The 26,839-nt window shown below is 40.0% G+C and overlaps 1 protein-coding gene across 1 annotated transcript in view; it reads right to left on the reverse strand.

Annotated features, from left to right (window-relative positions):
- The window catches only part of fhl3a (four and a half LIM domains 3a), a 32,077-nt gene extending 13,013 nt beyond the window's left edge, over positions 1–19,064 (reverse strand). Inside the window, exon 1 of the mRNA XM_080500768.1 lies at positions 18,900–19,064. The gene's annotated coding sequence lies outside the window, so the exon portion shown is untranslated. The remainder of the gene's footprint in view (positions 1–18,899) is intronic.
- Between the last annotated feature and the right edge of the window lie 7,775 nt (positions 19,065–26,839).

The following is a 26,839-nucleotide window of genomic DNA, read 5'->3' on the forward strand; positions in this document are numbered from 1 at the left end:
TCCAGACACTGTAAAGCTCCTTGGTGAGTTTGAGGATGGAGAAAAAGTGCAGCACTGGACACAAAAGGATATAATTTAAGAGCCTGATTAAGCATATCAAAAATAAATCATCAGAAAAGGTCATGTGTGTTTCCACTTGAAGGGAGCCTGATGCAGATGTCCTCTGATCGTATTTATTCCGGCCACTCTTGACGGTGGAAGGATTTCTTTTTGGTGACTAATGCCAGTAAATGTATGACTTGCACAATGAAGATTTTTTATTTTTTTTAATCTTTTTTTCTTTTCTTTGACAATGGTTAAGAACTTGAGTTCTCGGAGGGATTACATTCATGTTTGTTTTTTTCTGGCAACTGGGGTCAGGCCTGTTAGGATGAGTTTCCATGTCCACATTCTTGAAGAAGAGTCACTCCACAAACTAAATCACATCAACATGACTAATTGTTTTCATGAATACCACTAGAAGTGGTCAGAAGCATTAAGTTCCCAACACAACAACGCAAGAGTCTGCATCTAAATATATTTGTTGTAAAACTGTCAAATGTATCCTGCCGGCTTTCACTGGATCAGATTAAATGAGGTTTGGTAATCAAAAGAACACACAGAGGCAATGAATGTTATCACAGGAAGAGGGGGAAATTACTCGTGGAGAAGTGATAATGCTGCAGCGGCATTCATACAATGAAGTGCTTATTTAAACAAGCGCTGGTCCAAGAAACATCTTAATTCTGATGTTGAGCTAAAATATGCGTATTTGAATGTAACAAACAGGCTCACCACAACACGCTGACAATCCAGTCAACATTGGGCTGTTTAGTGACGATCTGACACTGATTCTAAGACAGAAAACCATAACTACAATTAACCTCATAACAATTTGGGCTGTGAGCAATCTGTGGTCATCAGAGTTTACACAATGGAGCCAGTACTCAGCCACCGTTGAGACACTACTGTTAAATAACCAGTGGCTCTTCTATGCATGTCGTCATTTTTTGTCTCTTTGTCTTGCATTTGAGGAAACTCGGGCCACCCACATTTCCGAGCACGCTGGATGAGTATGTGGCTCGAAATGATGACTAGGAAACTGAAGTTTAATCCACTAAGTTTCTTTGAACAACATCAAGCATCTGTTGGAGCAGGATGAAGAGGACAAGGTAGATGGGGGAGTTGGTGCGGGGCTACCTGAGACTGCTGTGGGATCCTGGGTCAGACTTGACGACAGAGTACAGGCTGCAGGACCAGACACTGGAACACTAACCTGTTATTGTCCCTGAGCATTTAAACACCGCCTGGTGTGGAGTGGGAGGCAACAGAAGGCTCAAATCAAAGCCAACGTCATAAACATAAAGGAGGAAAATGAATACTTGCAAGCAGAAAATGTCACTGTGGCCTTTGTAATTTGTCCCTTCTTGGCAACTTATAATGACAATGCAAGTGTGTGGATATGACTTGATGTCTCCTAATATTAGCCTTCATACTGTTGTACGGTTCTCACTGCAGCATTAGAGGAAAGCTTCGAGTGAATGTTGGCCACAAGCACCGTATCTTAAGCTTTCTGAAGTAATTTATTAAAAGGATTTTCAAACAATGATTTAAATTTGGACTGAAGATATCCAAAAGCACATCACACACTGACGTCCATTCAGCTGCACTTAAAACCCAAGTTTGTCATCATCTTGACAGTCCTTTGGCAAAGTCAGTCTGAAGGACGTGCTGGCGGGGATGACTCCACGCAGGATGACAAAACCATCTAATGAGGAATGCAGCAGAAAACACAACTGTCACTTGTTGTCTTCTTGCTTCCACGAGTCCATCTCAATCCAAACGTTCCTCAACACCTACCAATAACATTGTAATTACACTAAATCATACAGTACTGTCCCAACCACCAGGATGGAGAGTTTGGACTTGAAATGAATATGAATTTATTATTGTATCACTGTGTGTGGAGGCCAAATGACTGCATTTTTGGCCTACATTTGTCTTCCTTTGAGGAAAAAAAATGCTGCCATACATTAGTGCTTCACATCTGGTTTGCATTTGGGGAAACTATGCAGTTAACTCCTGTGTGCCAGTGGAGGTTTTGTAGAGTCACTGCCTGCAGAATGCAAGAAAGGTTGTTTTCCTTTTTTCTTTTCTTTTCTTTGACTCTGCACTGGTATTTGCCAGTAAATGTTTAGATGGAAGAGAGAAAAGTAGGATGAGAGTGACAAAGGTGAAAGCAAATCTTGAAAGCTCAGAAGAAAAAAAAAAACTCTTGACAGTTTACTGGGTAATCTTGGGATACCCTTTGAGGTGGTAAACAGGGTGGTGAGGAATGCAGAAACAATGGAGGTAAAAAGAACTTGTGATCAACAGCCAGTATTCAACAATTGAATTAAAAGCTGATGCCTGTACACATTTTCACAAAGATAAGTGTGTTGTTTTAAAGAAAAGGGATCTTATTTTCTGGGGGTTTCACTAAGTGTTTTGAGAGGTTTCTTTTTTTTCTACCTTTGTATAACTGCATGTCATTTCTCTTTGAACAAACAAGCCCATTATTCCCAGGAACCCTGTTACTCAAAAGTTTCCCATCTCAGATTTGTGCCCAAACATGGTTATCTCAGTCACTTTCCTTCTATCTTCACATCCTCCCCATCATCCTCAAACCCTGTGATCAAAACGATAGGGGATCCCTTTGAAATGTGAAGCCTTCCCTCAGAAAACCATCTCAATTTTTAACACAGGCTTTGTTTTGCTGAGGAGAACAGCCCTGCATTCAGCTTGAGCACATGCACCTTTTCAAGGGCCGTTCTTCACCCACATATTTAGCTTGTGTACACAGTACAGACTCTATTCAAATCTGGTCAGAATCAGAGTCGTGCCTGGTGAGGTCAGGGTACTTCCACTTGTGAGCTGGTTGATTCAGTTACTGCTTTGCAAGCCCCACGAGAGGATGTTGTTTTCACAGGATCAACCTCCAGAGGGGGAACAGAAAGAGTCCTTCTGATGCAATAGCTTTGGTGGCAAGACAGAAATCTAATTTTATCTGCGTATTTGTTTCATGGCCTGGCGAATCAGCAGATATCGCTCGACTCACTCCATCAAAAAATGCCTCTGAAGTGTTTCTGCAAATAAATCGAACTCCTTCAGACTGTCAGCAATGAGATTTAAGGTAAAATTAGGCAAACACATTTTATTTATATGGCTCCTAATATGGATTTAAGGCGAAGGCCTTTGGACTACTGCCTGTGGGGTTCTGAGGCCACCACAGATGAATAAAAACATGCATTACCTTTCTCCTATGACAATATTCTTATTGTTGCGCTTCGGTAAATTTGCATGTGTGCAGCTTTTTGACCTTATAATAAACGAAAAATTATTTCATATTTTAGTCCTGTTGATCATCCATCAAAAAGTGTGCTTCAGAAAATAAATGTGTTTTACTAAAAAAGCCATCACACACATGAACTTTTTCCTCAGAGGGCACTAACATTGATATTGGAAATTATTATATATACCTTAACTTTGCTTTGATTCTCATTCCAGTAATAAAACTAAGCCTCGATAGTAAATTATTAAAGAACACCAAACACCAAGATTCATTTCACCCACTCAGCTGGTGACGTTTACCTGAAAATGCACAGAAAATATTGGTTCACTCATTAAAATCGGTACAATAAAACTCATTGAATATAAAGCTTCATATAGTAGTATGTTTGCAGAATTTACACCATTTAAAATGTTAATTTAAAAGGTGAAAAGCCCAGTGACACAGACTGTGAAGGCTGAGTCATCATTTCGACTTAAGTGCTTGACCACTGCTGTTTGCATACTCCCTTTGTGGTTAGTAGTCACACATCGGTACTAAACACGTCAGATTACTGTGAAACAATCGACACAAAATGGCTCCTGCAGACTTCTAGTCATTCCCAGGTGGTCTCCTAAAGTTGCTGAGTCAGCACGACTTGCCATGACATCAAGCAACTGGGTTAAGGTTTCACAGACTGCACTCTCAGCAATCTAAGCATGCCACACACACACACACACACACACACACACACACACACACACACACACACACACACACACACACACACACACACACCTGCAAGCAATTATTTATAACTCTTTCAGACTTGCGGCTCGTGGCTGCAGTGGTGGCACCTGACCTTGAGGTTAATGCCCAGACAAGATATTTTGGAAAGTAATAGTTGCTTAAACACATCAGAAAATCAACAAACATGGATATTCATTTATTCAGCATGTTGTTCTAAGCAGGTGGATGTTTTAAATCACTAGGTACCGAGGGCCGTCGTGGGTATAATACTTGGCATTTTAGGCAGGAACAACCTCCATTCTTGACAACAGCTGCACAAATTATCTTTCACAACCACAGCTGACCTAAAATACTCACCTCTCCCCCTTTGACTCTGTAACCTTGAGAAGATGAGTTCATGCTTTAAAAAGCTTTACGTTGGCAAAGAGAACTGAGGGAATGTGCCAAATGTGAACCGGCTGGAGTGACTATCTTGGAAGTAATTTCCAGTAAATGCGGCCATTTTTCCCTTTCTCAGACACGTCTCCATGGCAAACTGTAAATAATGCCCTGAATTGCCGGGACCGTAAACCTCTTGGCAGTGATGCACAGCTCTCATCTGACAGACGACACAGCTCAGTGTTTTATTAAAGATTCACTGGCAATGTGGAAATCAATGTGTTACACCAAAACAAATATTGAGCCCACTGGGGAACTCAGCTATCCTAGTAACACTTCCCAAAACTTAGATCATTTGGGAAGATTTTTGGACTTCCTGACTGTGTCTGGAGTGAAGCCTGCAAATGCACATGTTAAAAATCAGGTCGAACTGGCTTAAAATGAACCTGACATCACAGCTAAGTTAAACGCACGCTATCATACGTGGATTTCAAATCACTGCAGTGCAAAAACATAGAGCATAAAGCCTAAAAATAGACATTGTAATGTGGGTTGACCTCTGAACCAACCCAGTGCATCTCTTTCCTGTCATAAAAACATAATGTGCTCTTCCTTCACTCTGGTAGTTTGTCTGAGAAACAAATGTAGGATCATTTCCTACACTGTAAAAATGATCAAGTGGCCCAACTTCGAGGGAATTACAACCTTCCAGATTTAAGATGTTGGACCAGACAAAGCAGGAAGTAGCCCATTTCAGTTCCTAAAAAGGCCACATAAGTTGTGCCAACTTCAACCAATTGCTCTGACAGCATATGATGAATATTAAAATCAACAAACCATTATTAGTATGTCAAGTTGTACAAATATAAACATACAATTAGCTGCAACAAGGCTTACAAACAAAGACCCCTCTTGAATTCTTGTTTTACTTCATACTATACAGCCCATTGACCTGCTAATAGAAATGAAAGTCCTTGACAGTCTGAACACACACTGTGTTTCCTGTTTTTATCCCAAAGAGAGACATCTCTGAGACTTCTCAAAAAGACAAGAACATGTTTGCAAACATGAATTTGCATTCAAAAAGAGGTGGGATATGTGGAAATACTATGAAATACAATGAGAGGAATGGGATTAGAATTTTTGGCCCACAATCCCAATCTTTTTTTTTTTTTTTTTTTTGAAACTTTTTCCCTGTATTGACCTGCAAAGTGGTATTATGGTATACAAATCAAATGACCTTGTTTTGTGTAAGGAGGCTTAGCAGTGAGATGAAGCAACTTTTAGAGCTCCAGATGTCTGCAATAAAACTAATAGTGGTCAATTTTAGTTACAAATGACCTTGTATGTTGTCACATACTTTGTTGAATAGCTCCAGTAAGGTGGAATCTGGAATACATTGTCAGTCACTAACCTGGAATTGTTTTGCCTTGATGCAGATTGTTATGCAGAGAGCTTAAAGACCCTCTCCATAAGGCATTTACTGAACATGGCATCAATGTCAACATCAATGTCCGTGCATGTTGTTATCTATGCATTTATAAAACAATTTGCATCGGGCATTGAAATACAGGAACTTTTTTAGCTCACCTTTAGCTTTGTGGCATAAGCATCTACTCTGATTGTTTGTCGCCCCGAGTCCACCTCTTCAAGGCACTTTTGAGGTGTTGCGTTAGTGTGACACACACCTTTAGTTGTGCACAGTTGCATTGCAATTACAAAAAACTCTGCTTAGATATCGTATGAAACCGGTTGCACAGAATGAAGCTCTGATGCTTCCCCTTCTGGAAATGATGGTATTGCAGATATTGCAAGTTTGGGAATCAGGTTTACCGTGTTCTCTTTCTACTTTGTAATATTTCCATACCACTGACTGTTCAACTGCTATGTACCAAATACAGTAGGGTTGTTACTGGGTATTCACAACAATCCTCAGTTTACAACAGCTGTAGAAAAAAAATGTGTTGATGTATATAATATATGATGTGATTTCTAAAATCAACAAACTTTTCTCACTATAAGTTTCCTTCACAAAGCATCTCAATGGCTCGTCATATTTCCAGGTTACATTTCCGAAAGACTGAGTAATGCATGACACTAATTATTTATAGATTTTTTTATATAAACCCAGCAGATGCTGCTTAAACTTTTTTTCTTAAGTGTTTACAGCATTGACCTTCCAGTTCCAATTTTGGAAGAATCATAATGAGAAGTACAAGACAGTGTGAACTCCCACTGTGCTTTTTCCTCTTACCCCAAACAGAGACATCTCTGGGACTTCTCAAACAGGTGGTGACAGATTTGTAAACACACAGTTGCACTGAAAAGGCAGTGTAATATGTAAAAAAAGAGAGGGATAAAGTTGCTAAAACACACCTGCAGCCTTGTGCAGATGGAGACCCACACCTCCAGTTTTGTGCACAAAGCTGAAGGAGATAGAGGGATCAAACAAAAAAATAAACAAACTGGTGGACAATGAGTGAATTGTAAACGACGAGCACACACAGAGAGCAGCTGCATACACACACCCAAAGTTTGTTTAAGTCTCTTTGTGGGGACTTCCTGTTGAGCGTAATTATCCCTCATATCCATGATCCCCAGCTTTTCTGCTCACATGAATGAAGTTGATAAGATCAAACAATTTGATGTGTTTAGGAAATGACTTTCAAACAAAGTGGGACGATCTGGGTAACAGCAATCCAAACAAATCGAGCAGATGATGAATTCAGAGCAGACTGACAAACCAGGACAGAGTGATGCCAAGTCGCCCTCCTCAGCCCTCAACCCTCATGAGCAGACCAGAAGATGGAAGCTTCACTTATTCAAAGAGTGATGTCATCACTGGTGAGACTATAGCAGACCGAGCTTTAAACTGCAGAGGATGATAAAAATCAGTTTCCATCAAGGCTTTACTGGAGATACCATAAATTTCCCCAGATAATTCTGCATACTGAAGCAAAAAAAAAAAAAGAAAAAAAAAGGACAGTGTAGGAACAAATCCCCTTGTGACCCAGTTTTTACGATCCACAGAAGGACCTCCTCCTTTTCCTCTTTGTTCATCTCCCTGTTTGCATTGACCTTCTAATGGGCTACTGAGGAGAGCGTCACATGTCTGGTGGATATTTTGGCAGCAGATTTCTGCTGGTTGGAAACCAAACAAACACTAGAGATTTGTTACAATATGAGGACGTGTATATGTAAGAGGTAAACTCGCTGACATGGCTGACCTAAAAGTACTTTATCCTCCTTGTCATGCTACCAGGAGAAGTCATGCCTCAGCTCTGAAAGGCAGCAAGCAGGCAGTGAGGCTGCAGTGAGCTCACTTCAAAAGGTGTCCATAAATCATGCTGCCATGCATCCTCCACTGCCTCCACCCTTTTGCTCCTAACGTCACAAACCCACCTACCTCTTTCTCCTGCGACTGCTGCACTTCCAATATAGGTTCAAACCTTGTAGCTTACTACTATTTACTTCATTTTCAAGGTTTTGCATCCACCCATGATGCGCGAGTGGCTATGTAGGTAGACTTAACTGTGTCGAGCCCAGGCTGCAGGTACGTCTTGTTAAATGTCAGAGCTGAAGACGGAGTGATAGTGTTAGATGTAAACATGTACTCGCCTAAAACTGATTAGCTCTGGTATCAAAAAACACTGGGCTACCTTTGACAGACAACAGATTTCAGAGGATTTATCTGGGGTTTGTTTAACTCTCAGGAAGACCTGCAAGTTCAGAAATCCTAGAGCTAGTTTCTTGACTTTGCCAGAAGAGAGCTGCAATCCGTCAGGTCCTTATCTCAGCGTGTCACACACTGGGATCTCTTTATCATGCAGCCATGCAAAACACCATTCATCTTCCCTGCCTAATTCATTATCAGTGATAAAATGCAAAGTCCTGGCTGCAGTTGTTAAATGGAGTGGCGACACAAAAAACAGGTGCTTTGGTAAACACTGATAGCGTGGCTGAATTATATTGCTACCCAAGCAAACCTGTCTATCTTTTTCAATCTATTAACCACAAGTCTTGCACGACTCTCCTCTGACCTCATTCTCTTTTTGTCCCGCTGCTCTTTCCTACAGAGGAGAATCTTTGGCTTGAAGGGTTTTGGGAAAAAGAGCTGAACACAAAGCAGATACAAACAAAGTGAAGAACCAAGCAGAGGCCACTAGGTTCTTGTCAAGCTCTACGGTCTCGCCATCAATCAAGCATAGTGTAAATGTGTGTCATGCGATGAGTAAATCAACAAGATGTATGGCTCCTCTTTGAGCACTGAACTAACAGGATCCACTGAAACAAGTAAAAGTAAAAGCTACATGACAGACAGAGCTCCACAATGGTGGTTTATTACTGCCCTGACCAATAACCAGAAGTAAAGCATAGTCTGACTGGTGATCGTCATTGTGCATGACTTGTCCTATGGCAGGACGCATTTTGCTCCATTCTTTCTTCAGCATTCATTAAACCTTATACAGTTTCCACTCACTAGTGTTGAGAAAGCGTGCAATGGGATGAGGGATGGGGTTTTTTAAGGGGGGTTGAATGCTTCCACAGTGAAGTCATGGTGCTTGTGTCATTGGCCCTCTGCTGCGCTTTGCTCACCGTCTGGCCCACATTCTACCCATTGATCTAATTTCCATTGCCAACATTGGATGTGGTTCTGTTTGAAGCTCAGTGTTTGGGCCCATTAAAGCGCGAACAGAATTGCAAACGTATGGCGGTCCTAAGGACAAGTAAAGAAGAAAACAACTCAGTGGGGCTTGCAAGGCTAGTGAGTGGATCAGAGTAAACACAATGTACAGTTCTGAGCAACTTCCAGGGAGGTGGAAGTACAGCTCCTGAATAGATTTGTTCATCTTCATTTGATGCTGGGTTGAATCGATGTAAAAAAATATCTTTCATGGGTCAAAACATAAATCTCACCCTTTATTTTAAATGTACCTACTTCAATGAATTATAGACAATATGATTCATCAAAGTTACACTTGACATGAGTAAAGTTCATCCATCTGTCTTTTTCACTGGGTCAGCATTTAACAGTCAATGCCCACTTATATAAAATGCATTTGTATATTGGTGGCGGGCATGTGTAACATTCACACTTTGTGTCTGTTAATGTGGTCAAGTACCTCTGTATCTCTGTAGGTGGTTTGGCCAACTGCCCAAGACAAACACAATACGGTCAGCTGCTATTTGTAATGGGGTTCGGCATCTGTCACGAAATTCTTCCAACATCTCTGAGACAGCTTTATTTCTGTGTAATAGCAGTGAACTTTCACAGTAACTATTAATGCTCAGATAAGAAAATAGACACCACATTGTGGTTAACTACATGAAGTGAAATCCACACCTGATGGAATATTTTTAATTGTATCTATTTTATTTCTCCAGTGATGTTCCAAGAGATAAAAGGTTTTCATTGGCAGGAAAAAAAGACATTTCCACTGGCATATAATATATATGTCTTTATAGCGCACAACACTGAGGTCTAGACATCTGTAATTTTTTGCAGTCAAACTAAATTAAATTGCTACAAAAGCACTCCACGTCACTATACTTCAACTTCACTTTCCCATCTGTTTATGTATTACTATACCACGTGCACCACAGCACAGTCGAATGTGTGTGCCCATCTATTCTTTTCCAGCTGTGGTGGAAAGACAGAAATGTTATATTACTACAGCTTGAGGTTTGCCCATCATTCATGAAGTAATGTGTGCTGTCTTTTAGTCATTTTGTGAACTGTGGTGAGAGGAGACTACAAGGGTGACAATTTCTTGAACACAAAGTCAGCGAATCATATTTGAAAATGTGGTCTAAGTTCAAGATTTTCAAATGAAACGTGCTCATTTGCACTTTTCGGTGAAATCTATATGAAACCCATTTGTGTCACTCAGATCCATACTGGAACTAGATAAGGAAATAAAGAAAAAATAGTCGAAAAAATATGTGCAACACCTTATTATTCTGAACAGGAATTTACAAAAGTGCACAAAAATAAAACATCCAAATACATTTTGTATATGACATTTCTATTTGCATGTGTTTTCATTATAAATGTCTCTTGTTAAAAAAAGAAAAAAACAATTAGGACTTTTGTCTTTTTTGTGTGAACAAATTTGGAATGTACTCAAGTAATCGCCATTTTGTTGATAATGCAGTTATTCCACTCTGTGCACTGTTATAGAAAGATTTTGTTTGGGGCATTATCGGACACACTTTCAAATTAAAGCTGGATTGCTTTGTTCTCATGGTTCTAAAACTGAAGTCTCTTTGAAGAAACTCTGTTTTTTATCCATCTGTTCACTCTTCCAACAACTGATTGCTTTGTTACTCTCCACATGCTGTGTTGCATCACCTTCCTTCACTTCCGTTGTAATTTCTACAGCCATTCTAAGTAACAATATGCATTCAAATAGATAACTGCAAGTATCTGCTAATATCAAACAAATATTGTCATATTACTCCCATCTTGGCCCCCTTATACTGACCTCCTGTTAGCTGCGTAACCCACTTTAAAATCCATATTTTTACATGCAGATCAATTTATGAACACCAAGTTTTGTTGGTCGCATCATTGTTTAAAATGACAGTCTCTGAGTTTGTTGCGCCCCAAAAATGAATGACTCAGTGAAAATACTGCAAAAGAGCTGGTGCTTCAGTGGGCATCTTTCAGGCCTCATTCACGTAACAACCTTTCAAGTGAAAATGCCTTGTTTTAGCTTCTTCATTTCAGAAAAGTTACACATTAACACATTTTGAAAACGATGTTCGTTTACATGGCTTGTAGGGCTACGAATGGATGTGGTTTTAATGGAGTAAAAACATCTGTATGTTTGCAGAGAAGAGCACGCTGTAAACCTCGAAGTTCCTTTAAACTGTCTTTATTTGTTGTTTTGGCCCACTCAGTTCACTCGGTTGTTTGTAAGAAAGAAAAAGAAAAAAGTGTTACCACATGTGACTCACATTATGATATAGGAAGTATGCACTTTATTAGAGAACCGCTGATAAATTCAAGGGTGAGGAGCGCACACTGCAGTCATCGTTATGAATTAATCTTTGTCGCGTATGCAGACAACGATTTGCGATTTACGTTTCATAAAAAACTTTTTTTTGTTTTTCTCCAATTACAGAGTTGGAGCATTTTCAAGAAGTTCCACCTTGGAAGTTCCCTTTTCAGTAACTTCAAGTACCATTGTTGTGTAAACGGACCCTCAAAACGCACCAAAAGTTGCATAAACAGGTCCTACAAGGCACCTTAAAACACACCTGTGGAAGTAGAGCAGGCTTTTAATGGCTTGTTTTATTAAACCAGTATTTTATTACTGCTGTCATAATCGAGTAACATGGTTTTGTTTTTGATTTTTTTTATCATATCTATTTAAACATGAAGAATTTTGTCAATGGGAGCAAAATAAATAAATAAACAACTTGGAATACTAGATAGAAGCCTGATAACAGTGAAAAAAATAAAAACTCTTTATCGCTCTTGTTGTGATGTATTTAATATTGAGACTGTCACTGCCAGAGGATTCTGCTTAATACTTGTCAAACTAACACAACGCTTCCAGAACTGTCTGGTGTTGAAGCTCTGTAAATTCCCTCCATCAGGACTGAGTTATGCTCATTCACAACAAGCATGCCATCGCTCAGTTTGATGTGCTGGTCGTAAACACACTGTCAAATATAGCAGTTCTTCATTGTAATGATCGCACTGTACTGCTTGAGAGAACTTTAATTGCACAAGGTGCGTGAGACACGACGCCAGACGCATCAGGGAAGTCACAACATGTTCCTTCACTTGTGTACATTGGTTCTGATAAGGGTAAATAGTTGCTGAAATGCCTGCAGATTAATGGATTTTTTTTTTTTTCCCAGGCTGAAGAGGTGATACGCAGAGCAAAGTATACACAGAGGGGCTTGTGTTCAGCTTCAATTACACCTTTCTGCAACAGACCATTGACAGATGGAACTGCAGGCAATAAAACCTTGCTTGGGCCACTCCCTCTTACTTTGTTCTGTCTCCTAATTCAAATGGGGAAGACACAAAATTCACCCTGCGCACTCCGTTGCTCATCCCGGTTGTCCATTTTTGTTTTCTCTTTGTCGCAGAGCTGACATCCTTTTATAGCCACACAAAGGCCACTTCTCCCATTTATGGCTTTCACAAGACTCAGTATGAAGGCTGATCAGTATCTCATGAAGGTGAGACAAGACAGGGAAGCGAAGAAGGCCAAGAAGCATCCTGCCTACTTTCTATGCCTATTCAATGCAACTGTGACAGCTTCACAAAGCCATGCCAAAGTGTGCCCAAGCAGTGCCAAATGCACTCTTGTGTGTTTATTCCAAAAAGGGAAGAACTGTCATATACAACTAAATTGAGAGACTGACATAAATGCAGACTGCAGAGTGTCTGTGTCGCGAGTCTGGCTTGTTTCAGCCTGCCTCCTCTGCAGAGGAGAGCATTGTCTCTCGCAGCCTCAGAGACGAAAGCAAGAGGGTGAAACAAAGTCTGCAAATGCTCGTGAGCAGGAAAAAAGACTAAAGGGAACGATGATGGAACGAGATAGTGCGAGAAATTCTTGTTAAGGAGTCACATTCTTGATCACTTGCTAGTTTCATCATGCAGAGCAGGCATCTTTATTGCGTTTACTTTAAGCGAGGGGAATGACCTCCCTCACAGCTGCACTCCAAATAAACAGTGTTGTACTTATCAGAGACAAGATAATACACTTCAAATCTCAACAAGTAATGTCTTCTCATGCAGTTCATTCCTGGAAGGCAGTTGTGCAACACTGAGCGTTTATGTGTATTCAAATAAAAGCGAACACATGCTAAACACCAACGCCTCACCACACACCCAAACTCATGTCTGTACTTGGTCTCCAGTGATGTCACGGGCCCAGGTTCATTCTTTGCAGATGTGGAGGCCAACACTATTAAGTATCTGGGAAGCAATCAACACTAATGCGGCTGCCATTGCAGCAAACTCAAGTAACAAGCCATATAAAGACACAACCACCACTCCAGCATGGGGAGAAGGTGGGGATACGGTAGTGGTGGCACGGTGAAACAAACAGAGCACATATACACAGCCAAGGTTTAATTACCTCCCCAAGACATCTGTTATGAGAGCAGAGTTCTGTGAGCTTGTTGTTGGGGAGAAATACTTTGTTAACGGCCTACACTCTCTCTGGGGGTTGCCGTGTTTTGAAAGGTGGCACTTTGAGCTTCAGGCATGGTGTGTCTCGTTTGATGCCTGCTGGATATCAATGCATAGTCAAGCCACATGCACTCAGATTATTGCTCAGTTAAACCAGTGTACAAGAACATCGAATGGGAACAATGACAACATTGTTTTTCCAACAGAAACAAAACCACGTTCTTAGTTGACGGTCAGTATTGCATTATTGTAGACTTGCTCAAACTATAGCTCAACTTTATTGCATGCTCCGATTGAAAGATACCATAGTGGCCATGAATGTCAGCGAGCATGAGATATTTTGCATAAAATTCTTCACTAAGCCAAAAGTAAGTGCAGCATGTAGCAATTTATTCATGATCTACCTCTGAGAGAAGTCATGATAATTGTGGACCAGAGGTTGGGCACCAATAACAAACGTATTGAGAATATCACTCTGGTAGCCCAGATATAAAGATGTGGTGCTGTAGTATGAAGTGTAATGCTCGGCTCCTCACTTTGTCATCCCTCTCAGTGGAGACATATCAGGGTAGAATAACATCTTATTACCTTGTGTTCTGGAGCTATTCCCCTTACTCAACTTTCCTGTCTTCAGCTCCTTCCATTAACCATAGGCTATCCTGTGATTTAGCCGCAGCCCACCATAACCAGGAGTTGTACAAATTTATAGTACACATTGCATTACCAGTTGTTTTAGACCACTGCAATTTGTCCACAAGGCTTAAACTTCTGCTTCCCTCTTAGTACTCCCTTCTCTTTGCTTCTTGATGCGACTTGCAATGCTTAGTCCCGATGTAGAAACATGTTGCTTTCTGAGAATAACATCTTTCATCGGTGCCAAAGTATTGCGCAAACCGTCACATTACGCACCACCTGACAGCTCTGCATTTCATTGGAAAAGATTTCTTGATCCCACAGTCAAGGTGAGAAAGCTCCAAGGAAATCGAGACCGGTTTTTCAGAGTTCTCGATCCAAAGAAACAAACCCAGGCAGGTTGAGCACATAATGGAGGAAAGAGATTTACACTGCACATTTTGCACAACACTTCGTTCCTTGAGTTCTTGCGAAGTCATACAAGCGTCTGTTGCATGAAGGTAGCCTCCCTCCTTTAGGCGAGGGTGCAGGAAAACAGTCACGGCTGACTCACGCACTTCTTCAACGTAAGACAGATCGTGATGATGCGGCAGTGAATGGACAGGTTCCTTGCACCCAAACAACATCTGTTTCATATGAGACAGTGCAGAGGAGACGCTGATTATGTTGAAGCATGTTCCATTTTGTCAATGTGTGATAGATGCAACACCACAGATGTGGAAAATTGGAGTAAGCCAGGTAAAAGGTGGGCAGAGGAAATGCAGAACTTCCTTCTTTCAGGGCATATAATTAGTTTGTACTAAACTAGTGAGCATGCAGTTAAGAGGCATCGACTCTTTTGTGCTCACAATTTGGTATTTTCTCTGAATGCAGCAATTCCTTTGACAGTAACAGGTAAGTGCTGGGTATAAACCAGTAATTGTATCCATGGAGGAATTTAATTACCCCATTAGCACAGACTCAGTTACCTTTCACACTCGTGCACTACCTATATAAAGTTTATGTCCTCTTAACATAAAACCTCGGATAGAGTGAACACTGCAGCAGATGATGATGAAGATCATAAAGAAAGAGCGAGTGATGCTAGATGTCTGGATGGTGAGGCACGTGGCCTCCCACAGGGGCCCTGACTCTGAAGATCAAATTTCAGACATTTACCAACAAAGCATCCATGAAGGAAGTCTTGCGACCTACACAATAACACCACAGCACCTGGCCATCCCCACACAGGAAATTTGAGGTCACTTCCCCCATTTCAGGGAACGCAGACACACTCCTGTTGCCAGCCACGCGCCCCCACATCCTATTGAGCAGGAAACTACCAGCCAGGAAGACACATTCATACAAAGAAAAATAACCATACATACAAGATATTTAAATTCCAATACAAAGGGTAGTCAAAACCATATGATGTGTCATTGTTCTTCCACTGACGTAGTTGGACGAGAGTCATGTGCCAGACTGGATTTATTAACACAACAGCAAAGGTTTCAATTTGCCTTATTTGGTCTCACAAGTAATGGAGATGTGGTATTTTTAATCAGTTGAAATAGCTAAAAGCTGGATTGGATTACATTTTTTTCAAATTTCTGAGAAATAGTTATGAAACAGCATTTGTACTCTTGTACCTATAATACAAAGCCCAATAATGTAAGATTATTACAATATGACAAACAATTACAAAAGCACTATGGCCAACATATTGATTTCTGAAGACACTTTTATGTAATTCAAATTCCAAGCAACAAAAACAACAACAATTAAAGAAAACATTAGAAATTCTAGTCATGATGTATTTTACCAGGCAATATATGACCTGCATCTTGGCGATGAAACCTGGTAAGCGAATGACCTTAGTGGCATCATTGGGGGGAATAAAAACAACTTTGCCGAGCTTTGAAGTACTACAGTACAAAAACTTGTATAATGTCAAAATTAAACAACTTCAAACCAAATCTATATTCTGCTCCTAAACCACCTGCAAACACTTGACCGCCGATTCCTCCATCATTATCATTGGCCTGGTTTCAAATGGTGCCAACACATAAAACCAACCACAACCAGTCCGAGTCATTTAGTTGCAGTCCCACTGTAGTTTAGAGCTGGCTGGGCTCCAACCACCACGCTGGGCTAACCTTTGGAAAACACTGAGACCTCCGAAGAATGTGACCATGGTCAATGAAACAGAAAGGGAGAGAGAGGAAGAGAGAGGAAGAGAAAAAGGCAAACAAATAGATTATACAGCCCGTGGGCTCTGTCAGGGCAAACTTCCCAGATGCTAAATGGGACAGACTGACTGGCTTTTGGCTGCTCGGTTCTTCTCTTTACTATGACAGATAGTTAGGGTTAAAAATAACCTGTCAGTGGTGAAAGCACAGTGGGATCCCTCAAAACCCTTCAAGGTGTAAATCCAATAGCACCAGAAAGGAGAAGTGCTGGACTGAATTCCATTGCGACGAAGTGAGAATTATTTGAAGTGACGATAAAATGAAAGCGATTTCCAGACAGCATAAGGAGTCATTGACTTTTCAAACTTTCATCCTTTAAAAACCAGGTCAATTTGTTTTATTATAAATCATCTAACATGAATCAAGTGGCTACATTTATATGACAGGTATTACTTGCAATGATAAACCCAAAGAACGGTCTCTTCAGCTGCAGAGATTATTCACATTCTTCATTGTGTTTATTGAGAGTCTCTGGTCTCCTGAACCCTGTTCCTCTCTGTAGCATAAGGCTGATTTCATCAAATGTCAAATACTGTGGACTAGATAGATATTACAACAAAGAAATCACTAACTCCTTGTGTTCTTCTTATGTAGTTTCAAATCGACTGACATGTAGATTGACTGTATTAAAAATGTATCGGAGTTGTTTTTTAGAGATCGTTCTGTCTGTCCCTGAGGGATTTTAAATGCAGCTGTTTCTGTTTTCAGGAATGTTTTAAGGGATAGTTTTACATTTGAGATATTCAATTAAAATCTTCTATTTGTGTCCATTCAAATTCAGCGAAACCATATTTGGTAAAGGTTGCAAAATCGAAGCATGTAACTGAAGATCTCAATACTTTATTGCCAACATAAAGTGCAGTATTATTGTCTAGCAAATGGGAAGTATGTATATCTTGTCAATATGTGCATGTAAATACAGAAGTCCTACCAACGAGGTTGAAAACAAAGCCTGGTCGTATTCTATGTGACCTGTTCAAATGGTCACAGAACCACATGCCCTTGGTAAATCCTCAAGATTCTTTAACAAGCCTCAACACTTCCCTTTCCCACCGTGCCCACTGCACCCACATGACGTAACAGGTGTAACTGCAGACACTCATGACGGAGGTGAGACTGCTACGCACTATGATGCGATGATGTACGCACAAAACAAACCCAGAGGCCGCAGCCCAGACACACCCATCCCATGCGCACCATGCTGCCATACCCCACTTCCTGCTGCTTCAGAAAAGACACGTTTGGCCTGAGGGCTTCTGCTCTCTGAGGCCTTCATGTGTTGCTCAGCTGGGACCTTCTGTGACACAACAGTTGTTCCCTTAATCCTTCCTCCGCACAGTTCAGTGGGTCACCCAAGCTAATACAGTCAGTGCTTCCACTGAAGGGAGGGTCATGCGTTTGTTTCTCTTTTTGCATGCGTTTTACAAAAGCACACTGTAATTTGAGTGACTAAACAGGGGAAGCAAAAAAAAACAACAAAAAAAACAACCCACAAAGGCAGGGAGAAAAGGTTCAGACCCCAATCAGCTACGTCAGGGTTTGACTTTGTGGGCTGATGCAGAGGCATGTGTGTTTGACTAAGGTGTGAAGCATTATTACTTGTCATGATGACAAGCCCATACATGCTTTTATATCATTACTCACATTTTGTTTATGAGAGCAATAAAACTACAAGACAAGCAAAGAGTAAATCTGTGTTTAATTCAAGCTTAGTCGATCTCAATTATGGTGCAAATAAATGTGAAATGATAAGTTTGACCACGCTTTACCGTGACAATGATAAACCCTGACAACAAGTAAGATAAGATTAAACCACAATTCTTACACAGAACATGCTTTACTTCTCACTAAATACTATTCTTTGGTTGAATGTAAGACTTTTCAATGTTTTTAACACTAGAAAATATTTGTTAACATCTATTGTGACCTCCGTGCAATATAAAGCACAACTATTTTCATGCTAATCAGATCATTTTAATTCAAAATATCAGGTAAGTCCTGATACATAATCTGTAACTGTCATGACTATTGCATGTACGGTTTCACAAAAGCTGATTAAATTCACGAAGAACTCAGTTCTCTCACTACTTAAAGTCTTTATGTTAAGATTTCTTCCTAAAATATATATCAAATAAAAATAACCATCCTAGGAAAAGGCATCTCTCTGAACCCCACTTTTTTTTCCTGCTGCATCTTCCATGAAGCTCTCTTGCACCCCCTGAAGGAGGTCAAGCCCACACTTTAAAAAAAAAAATTGAAGTATTACACTATTTTTCCCCCACATCACATTGACTGAAGATATAACTGGTGTGCTGAAAGTAACTAAACTACAGTTGAATTCAAAAACCATTGAAATGGCAAAATTTGATTCCCATGGAATAAAAAAAACAACAACTTTTAGATACTTTTGTACTTATAAGTCCAAAGAAGTGCACAAAGATGAAAATACATTTTTAAAAGGTCTTACCAAAAGTAAAGCCTGAAGTGTGGAAGAAACTTTGGAAGTTGTCAGTGGTAACCGACCTCCTCAAGACCGGGATCTGGACCAGGACCGGAATCAGATCACTCCTTCACACCGCTCAGCAGCGTCTCTTGTCAGCTGTGGAACTTTTTTTCGTCTCTCCTGTGTAGCCAGCCCTGTCTGCGTCGCACAGGGATGCAGTTTGCCGGTTACTTTTGTCCTACTACTGAGGAAGTTGCTGGTGAGTCACAAGATCCCGCCTCCCCCCAAAATACATTCCTCCCTCCCTCCCCGCCTCCAGCAACTTCAAACGGAGGAGACCAGATCCCTGCAGGGCTCTCTTCTACACACTCTTCTCTCACATTGAGAAAACTGAGCACAGGGTTTTCTGATTTACTTCAGTTTCTCAAACTTCAGCCACTTTGGCTCTTCTTTACTTTTATTATTTAATCAAGCTCTTGTTGTGTGTCATGGGTGGATCTTGGGTGGATGACCCAAAAGTGATTGCAAGTTGCTAAAGTTTAAAAACCTTTCATTTAATTTGTTTTTCATTGTATTTTTGTCACGTGTCAATTTATCACATGTGCACAGTATTGATGGAATTGAGTGTTTATACACAGCTTGTGTTTAGATCACTGGACGCATCCAACACTGACCTGTAATATTCAACAGTATCAACAAGAATGAATATACCCAGTATGCCACTTTTCCCAGAGGCGGATCCAGAAAACTCAATACATGGAGTAGAGGAGACACAAAGAGTCAACCTGATGGGTCAGACAATGCTGATCGTCTGTCTAATTGTTGATTACTTACTGGAAACAAGCTGTAACTGTTCAGTTTTTGTATTATTTCCTTCATTGTTCTCTTCAACAGCTGGTTATTCCGTGCTATCATTAAGCCGTTCATCCTAAGCGGTTTTTGTTGATCATAAGAAGAACAGTACTATCTTTGCATTGTTGATCATCAAATAGTATAATAATAATTAACTTTCTTTATTTAACAGCAACAAACCTAAATATCCTCAAAGTAAAAACAAGGACATTCTCCAGATAGACTGAGACATTTTGATGTTTAATTGCTTTTAATATTACAAAAATGGCCGATGAAAATTAAACAATGATCGAGACCACGCAAGTCCAGTCACATCTTTAATTTTACCAGGTCAATTCTTTCTAAAATATAATTTAACAACATACGTTCTGTAGTTTTCTTTTCAGATGTGATACGATGACCTATATTTTTCCAGAGCTGAGAGCTTTTTTGAACATTAACTCACATTTCAACCTGAGTGGAAAAAGACATTGTGTCTTTTATTATCACCCATTCAAGGGTTATTTTTATTACAATCTGAGACTAGGCATGTTTAGTTGCATAGTAAATAAAAGGGCCTTTAGGTGTGAGTGTGTATAAGCCACGTCATGGACTGGAATCATGTACTTTGCCTTTTGCCCAATCGATGAAGTGCAGACAATAGGTGAATGAATAGAGACTGAACCTCCCAGAATGTCTGTGCTGTCTGTGATGGGAAACGAGCAGAACTAGTAGCAACATGACAGAAAGCGAACCAGACGACAATGAGAACAAAACAGATTCAGAACGGTAACACATTCCTCACCCGTGACCTTAAGAGTAACGTTTAAAGCTGTCAGGTTGAAGGACGTAAACGGACAGTCAGAACACTTTACATTCATGCTTTGAATATATTACAGAGGTAGTACTTTTTCCTTCTTCTCACTAGTACTTGAGTAAAAATGTCGAATCATTTATTTAACCTTTAAGGTGAACTTGTGGAGAATCACTTGTAAGTGGGTGATCTTTGATCAGACCAACTCAAACCACTGATTCTATCAAAGCGATTTTTTGGTAACCTTTCAGTCAAAGAGACTATTTTAGATATAACTTTAGAGCCATTGTTTGCATCGAGTTGCAACAATTCTGCCTGCTACTTAGAAAGTTTTACTAAAGCACACAGAAGACTCCCTCTCTGAATGAGCCACGCATTACCAACCAGTTTAACAACAAACACAGCTGTCAAATTGCATTTATTGACAGTGTAAATCCTTTCTCTCTCGCTCTAATGTTTCATTTTTGCAATGACTCAGTGAGTGGGAGTGGCGTTTCTTTTACCGGAGGGCAGCTGGCTGAGGTTTGGTCATACTGTACGTGGAACATCTGATTGTTTGAGTCATCAACTATGAAGTTAATCAGTAAGTGCCCATTGCATTAAAACACACTGCTGTTGACAGAAGCACCACCTTACCAGATAAATTCTTCCTGAGGGCACTTTGTTTGCCTTCCCGCTTGCTCGGGCACACCGTCACCGCACTATCTCATCAAGTTTATCACTGGAAGCAGCACACACATGGAGCTTCCGTATGACCAACGAGCCAATAAATCGAAATAACACATGAGCTACTTTCAAAGGGGACTTTTGTTGTCATTGTGTGTTATGGGGCTTCGTCACGGTTTGGGGGAACAAATACCTGTAATGTGGCATTTACTTAGATTTCTATCATGTGAGCATTAGATGACCTTTTTTTCTCATCCAAAAGAAACTGCATGGTGGCGCAGTGGTGAGCACTCCTGCCTCACAGCAAGAAGGTTGTGGGTTGAAATACAGGGCCTTGCTGTGTGGAGTTTGCATCTTCTCAACATGTGTGTGGGTTTCCTCTGGGTACTACAGTTTTCCCCACAGTCCAAAAAACATGCACTGGCGGTCCCAGAGCAAGACCCCACAAGAGTCTGTTGCCACTACTGAGAGTTGGTCTATTGCCACTACGGAGAGTTGCAGCTTGCAAGAGTTAATTTTTGCCCAACAAAATATTTATTTGGATATTATTCTACATAATAATTTCCAATGCAAGACAGTGGTCTAATTTTTATTCAGGATTATCACAAATGACTCTCAAAGAAGAAATGAACGAAAAAAAGAAAGATTTCAAACAATGTTTTCTTACTCTCCTGGGGAAAATGAATGATTTGAGACAATAAATATGCTGATGAATGTTGAATTAACAGCTTTGAAGATGTGATTGTTGAAAGGATTTCCTTGACTAGAGTACACAAACACCTTAAAAATCAAAACTCCCAATGAACAATTGCTTCTGCACCTAGAAAAAAAGTGTCCAATGGGAAGCCTGCCAACTACTTATTTAACGTTTCAACACTTCAGAATTATATATTTCTTAGAAAGAGATGTTAAGATTACCTCCGCTCACATTTAAATGATAAATAACTGAATATATATGTCAGCAAACCGTTCCGCTTTCTAGACTCATACGTTCTGACAAATAGCAGCGTCATAATCCATCAAACATAAGCAGCAGATAAGAAGAAATATATGAAACCAGTTTTGTCACTCAGGTAAAATACTGAGGAGGCGAAAAATATATATATTACACTCAAAATAGCTAAATAAAAGCACAGACTGTCTAAACATGTGAAATGTTTTTCACAGGGCTGTGATAATTGAAAGCATCTGATCTGCTCTGGTCTGGTACCCCTCATTTTCCCACAAGCCCCTAATTATAAATTATAAATTTACAATCTGAGGAGTGGTCCTGTCAGACTGTCCAGCAAATTAGAGGATATATGTCTGTCAATCTATCAGCTTTCCTTTTCTTTATCCTTTCACGTGACAGACTGTCTGTATTCGGTGGGACAAACCTGTCTGTAGTGACTGGTTAAAGAAAATCTACTCTGAAGATGTGATTTAAATGATTCTCTATGCATTAAATTGAAATAATATGGATTGAAAGACACTGTTCACCAGAAAAGAAGACAGCAGATGAACATAGCCTATTTCAACACACTTCACCTTATAAAGTACAGTCATGTGAACAATGATCATAATGTCTCGAGTGATTGCCACACTGTGCTTCATAAAATTCTTGCTACTCCGCAGACCTTCAACTCCTTCCTTGGATGTGCGGTTTTGTAACACCTGAGTGAAATTAACTCTAATGAGCGTCCTGACCCAGAGCACTCGTCTAATGAGGCAATTAAAGGGCTAAATATCCCGCTTAAGTAATGCCGAGGCGTGTGTCTGTTTTTGTCACACATTATAGCAAGTGGAAACAGGAGCATGCTGCCATAAAGATGTAAAATACTGAAAATACAGCAGCGTGATGCAGAAAAACTCTCACAATTGAAAAGAGGCAATACATTCATTGCTTCAAATTCAAGGGCATGTGGACCGTTGTCCCGCCTCTCACATACAAGCTTCAAAACACACATCAGAACACCGAAAACGTATTTAATAGTGTCAGCAGCATACAGAGCACTTCAAATATAAAGTACATCCTCTAAAAAGCCAGCCACTTCTTTCCACTTCACTACTGTGATTGTGTTGAGGATAAAACTACTCATGACGCTATATATATGCTCTCTAAACTCAAGCAGTGGAAATAAGCACCATATTGGCACTTAATTGTAGACAATTTTATTTTACGAGGTTTTGTGGTTAAGGGACTATAAGCGAGAATCCCACCCAGGAGAACACCTATACGGTAGGAGGACCCGAGTGTAACAATACTAATATGCACACACGTTGTGAATTCTGAATTAAACTGGCCCAGTGAGTGTTAAATTATTACATAGTCTACCATAAAACATACTGTATGCTACTGTATAATCTGTGTTTTCAAACCCAACAATTTGTAGTTGACTTTCTACACAGAGAAACATAGACATTAATTCCACGTGCTCAGGAAGAACATGCAAAGAGACGCCTGGCCGGGACTCAAAAACACAACTTTCTTGCTTGGAGGTGAGAGTGCTTACCACTACATCAGTCAAGTAACAGTCACACAGCAGACGCTGAGAAACAGGCATGTATATATTCAAGCTGATGGTTGATCTATAGAGACACCAGTTCACTTAATGCCTGGACTTTGTGGGAGAACCTGGAGAAACTAAAGGCAAAGTTGGAACATGCAAACTTCAAACACAAAGGCCCCCAAGGAACTGAAACAGGGACATTTTTGCTGGGAGGCTATAGTACTGCCTGTCCAAGGTGTTGCCTTTCACAGGATCGGATTTACTCATATAGAAAGTATTTAGTAGCTGTCAGGTAAATGAAGCTAAGTTAAACTGATAATAGTTCAAAGTTTAGAAGAAGAAGAAGAAAATGAGGCGCATACAACTATCTTAAAACTTCAGTACAGTGTCTACCCTGGACAACAATGGCTTTTTTTTAATGGGCTCATTCCTGAGTCAGTCTGAAGTACTTTTTTTTAACCAGAGAATGAATTTTAGGAGCTGCTACTATGATCACAGTGAAGGGACTCCTGGGTCAAGCATTTTTCAGCAGGGCTGGCCAAGCGGCTCAGTGCAGATGACAACCAACCATGGTCAGGGGAGACATACCAAAGTCCTGAGCTCAGCCCAAGTGCAGCAGCCTTAGAATATGTCAGCAGTGTTATTTTTACAGGGCCATTTTAGAAAACCGAATGGTTTTGCATCTGCTCCGCAAGGGCATTCCTCCGCTGCTGACCCTGAGCAAACCCCTGAGCGCTCCTGTTGTTGCATTAGCTGGTTACAAGCCCCCGATTTCAAAAGTAGCATTTACTCCTGCTGCGGCTCACCAGGCATTTCACTCGTAATGATAAATACTCACGTGAATTAAACAGCACGGTCTCCAGTAAGTCAGAACACAGACACTTAACCCATAAAGCCCGCCAGCTGTCTGTGTTTGCCTAGTTAAGCACATGTTGGTGGGTGATTGGATCAGTCAGGCCCTGGCTGTAACCTTCACAGGAATCAGGGTCATTAGCCATCAGACTGATAAACAAGTCGGTGACATAATGTGGAAACACTGATCCCATTCATCGGTCGCTTCACCCACAAAACATTCTGCATGCCAGACAGATCTCACACATATAAAACAAATTCCTTGCGGTTGGTGGGAGTACAGTGAGCTTCCATGGGGGAAAATGTCTGTTTAGTGGAATATCACTCTCTGTCTTACTGGATTGTTCTCACATCCACAGAGGGATGGGAGTCTGGGCGAGATTAAGGGACTGGTGCCGCTGTGGCTTTGTCTTTGTCTCTCCTCAAAAATATCACACCAGGAAGTGGATAGTCTTTTTCTCCCGGGGAGGAGTGGTGATCGCCTCATCCTCTGAGGTCCTGAACTTCTTTTTTTTCCTCAGAGTGCAGAGATAAACAACTGGAGAGGAACACAAAGATACATACATATATATATATATGTAACATCTCTGCATGTGAGCTAAAACTTTAGTATTTTAGTCACACCTGGATGATTCACATAAACTCTTTGACCATTTTAAATGACATTAAATAAAATACCACAACGTTTTTAGCAGGCTCTTTTGTATCTATTAGTCAGCTCATAAATCAAACTCAGACATTTGAAGTCCAGTGGAAACACGCAGTCAAGGTTCCTACTGGAAAAACACTAACTTGATACCAATTAGTGTAAACTGTATTCTGCCAAATGCTGGTCCTCATTATAATGACTGAAATCATTTGGTGTACCAGCAGTGCAGCCAAAACATATTAGATCACCACTGTTATGATGATCCTCAATTGTTTTACTTTATTCCTTTCCAAACCAAGCCTGTACACAGTTTAGATGGGGAAGACATCAAACACACTGCTCTTGTAGATGGATGATTGTGATCATTCTCCATTTGTCTTTGCCATTGAGCCATATTATAGAACCTATTGTTGGGATTTGAGTGAAGCAAAATAAGGTATAATATTTCTGTTACCTAATATAATCTTTAAATAATAGATAAATAACATTTAGGAACATTGTCTGATTAAATATCTCAAATGAGTCCACTCATATTACTGATACAATGCCAGAGGTAAAATCCTTTCATTACTAATGCCACATCAAAAATACCACATCATTTTGCATCACAAATGTCAGAAGTGCTTGGCGAGACCACATCTACTATTACAACATACCATTATCAAGAAAGTGATTATATTTATGAACTTCCTGTTTTGTTCAAACTATCACCAGATGATGACATCTACATAATGCATCATTAGATAATTGTGCTATCAGTTAGGCTCTGCTGTATACCTGGTGTGCTTGATTAAATCAAATAAAATTCTTCAAAGTTGTGGCATGAAGTTTGATTAAAGGCTGTATGCACATTCAATTAGTAACAATACATTGGTTTTGCCATATGTATCTAATATAGAGAACATTTTAAGATAATTTTAAGGTAAACCAAAAACCATGGCTTACAGTTCAATACTGATTTCTTTGTATTTTATTTAATCTTATAATAAGGGCACATAATGATTTATAAAAAGTGATAAAAGTGTATTAGAATATCCCTCAACTATACCATCAAGTTGAAGTGTTCCATTTCTGCTTTTTGAGTGCCCTATAAATTGTTAAAACTTTTTTTTATATGTTAGTATTGTAGCAAATGAAGCCACCACAGTGTGAAAAAGAAAGATCTTTAGAAGTACTTTGTGTTTTCCAGTTGCTTTTTTGTTTTTTTTGGTGAAATGTTGGCCAACGGTTTACTCATTACAGTTAAAATATTTACAGTGAAAGTGTGCTGTTTTTTTTTTCGTAGATCAAAAATATAATGGCTATAATTGGGCCACGTTTTTGGAAGATCCTTCTCATTATGTCCTATAAAAGGTTTCTCGTGCCTGAGTTCAAACTTTTTCAACTTTGTGTGCAACACTGCCCTCTGGTGTTTCTACACAACTTCAACATGCCGCATACAACCTCGATAATTCTCTTCTATTGAAAACACAACTAATAACATACATTTGAAAAAAATCTGTGATTTCTAAAACTTTCGAAAACGGACTGAATATATTCATCGTGAATCAGTCCGTCGTTTTTTCTTCTATTTGTATTTTCACTGCCGGTTTGAGCGCGTGTCGAATCTGCGGACGTGAAACGATAAACAGCTCGGATGCAGGAACCACGTGTTCAGCTCCAA

The sequence above is a fragment of the Blennius ocellaris genome (assembly GCF_963422515.1).
Source record: "Blennius ocellaris genome assembly, chromosome: 8".
Classification (NCBI taxonomy): domain Eukaryota; kingdom Metazoa; phylum Chordata; class Actinopteri; order Blenniiformes; family Blenniidae; genus Blennius; species Blennius ocellaris.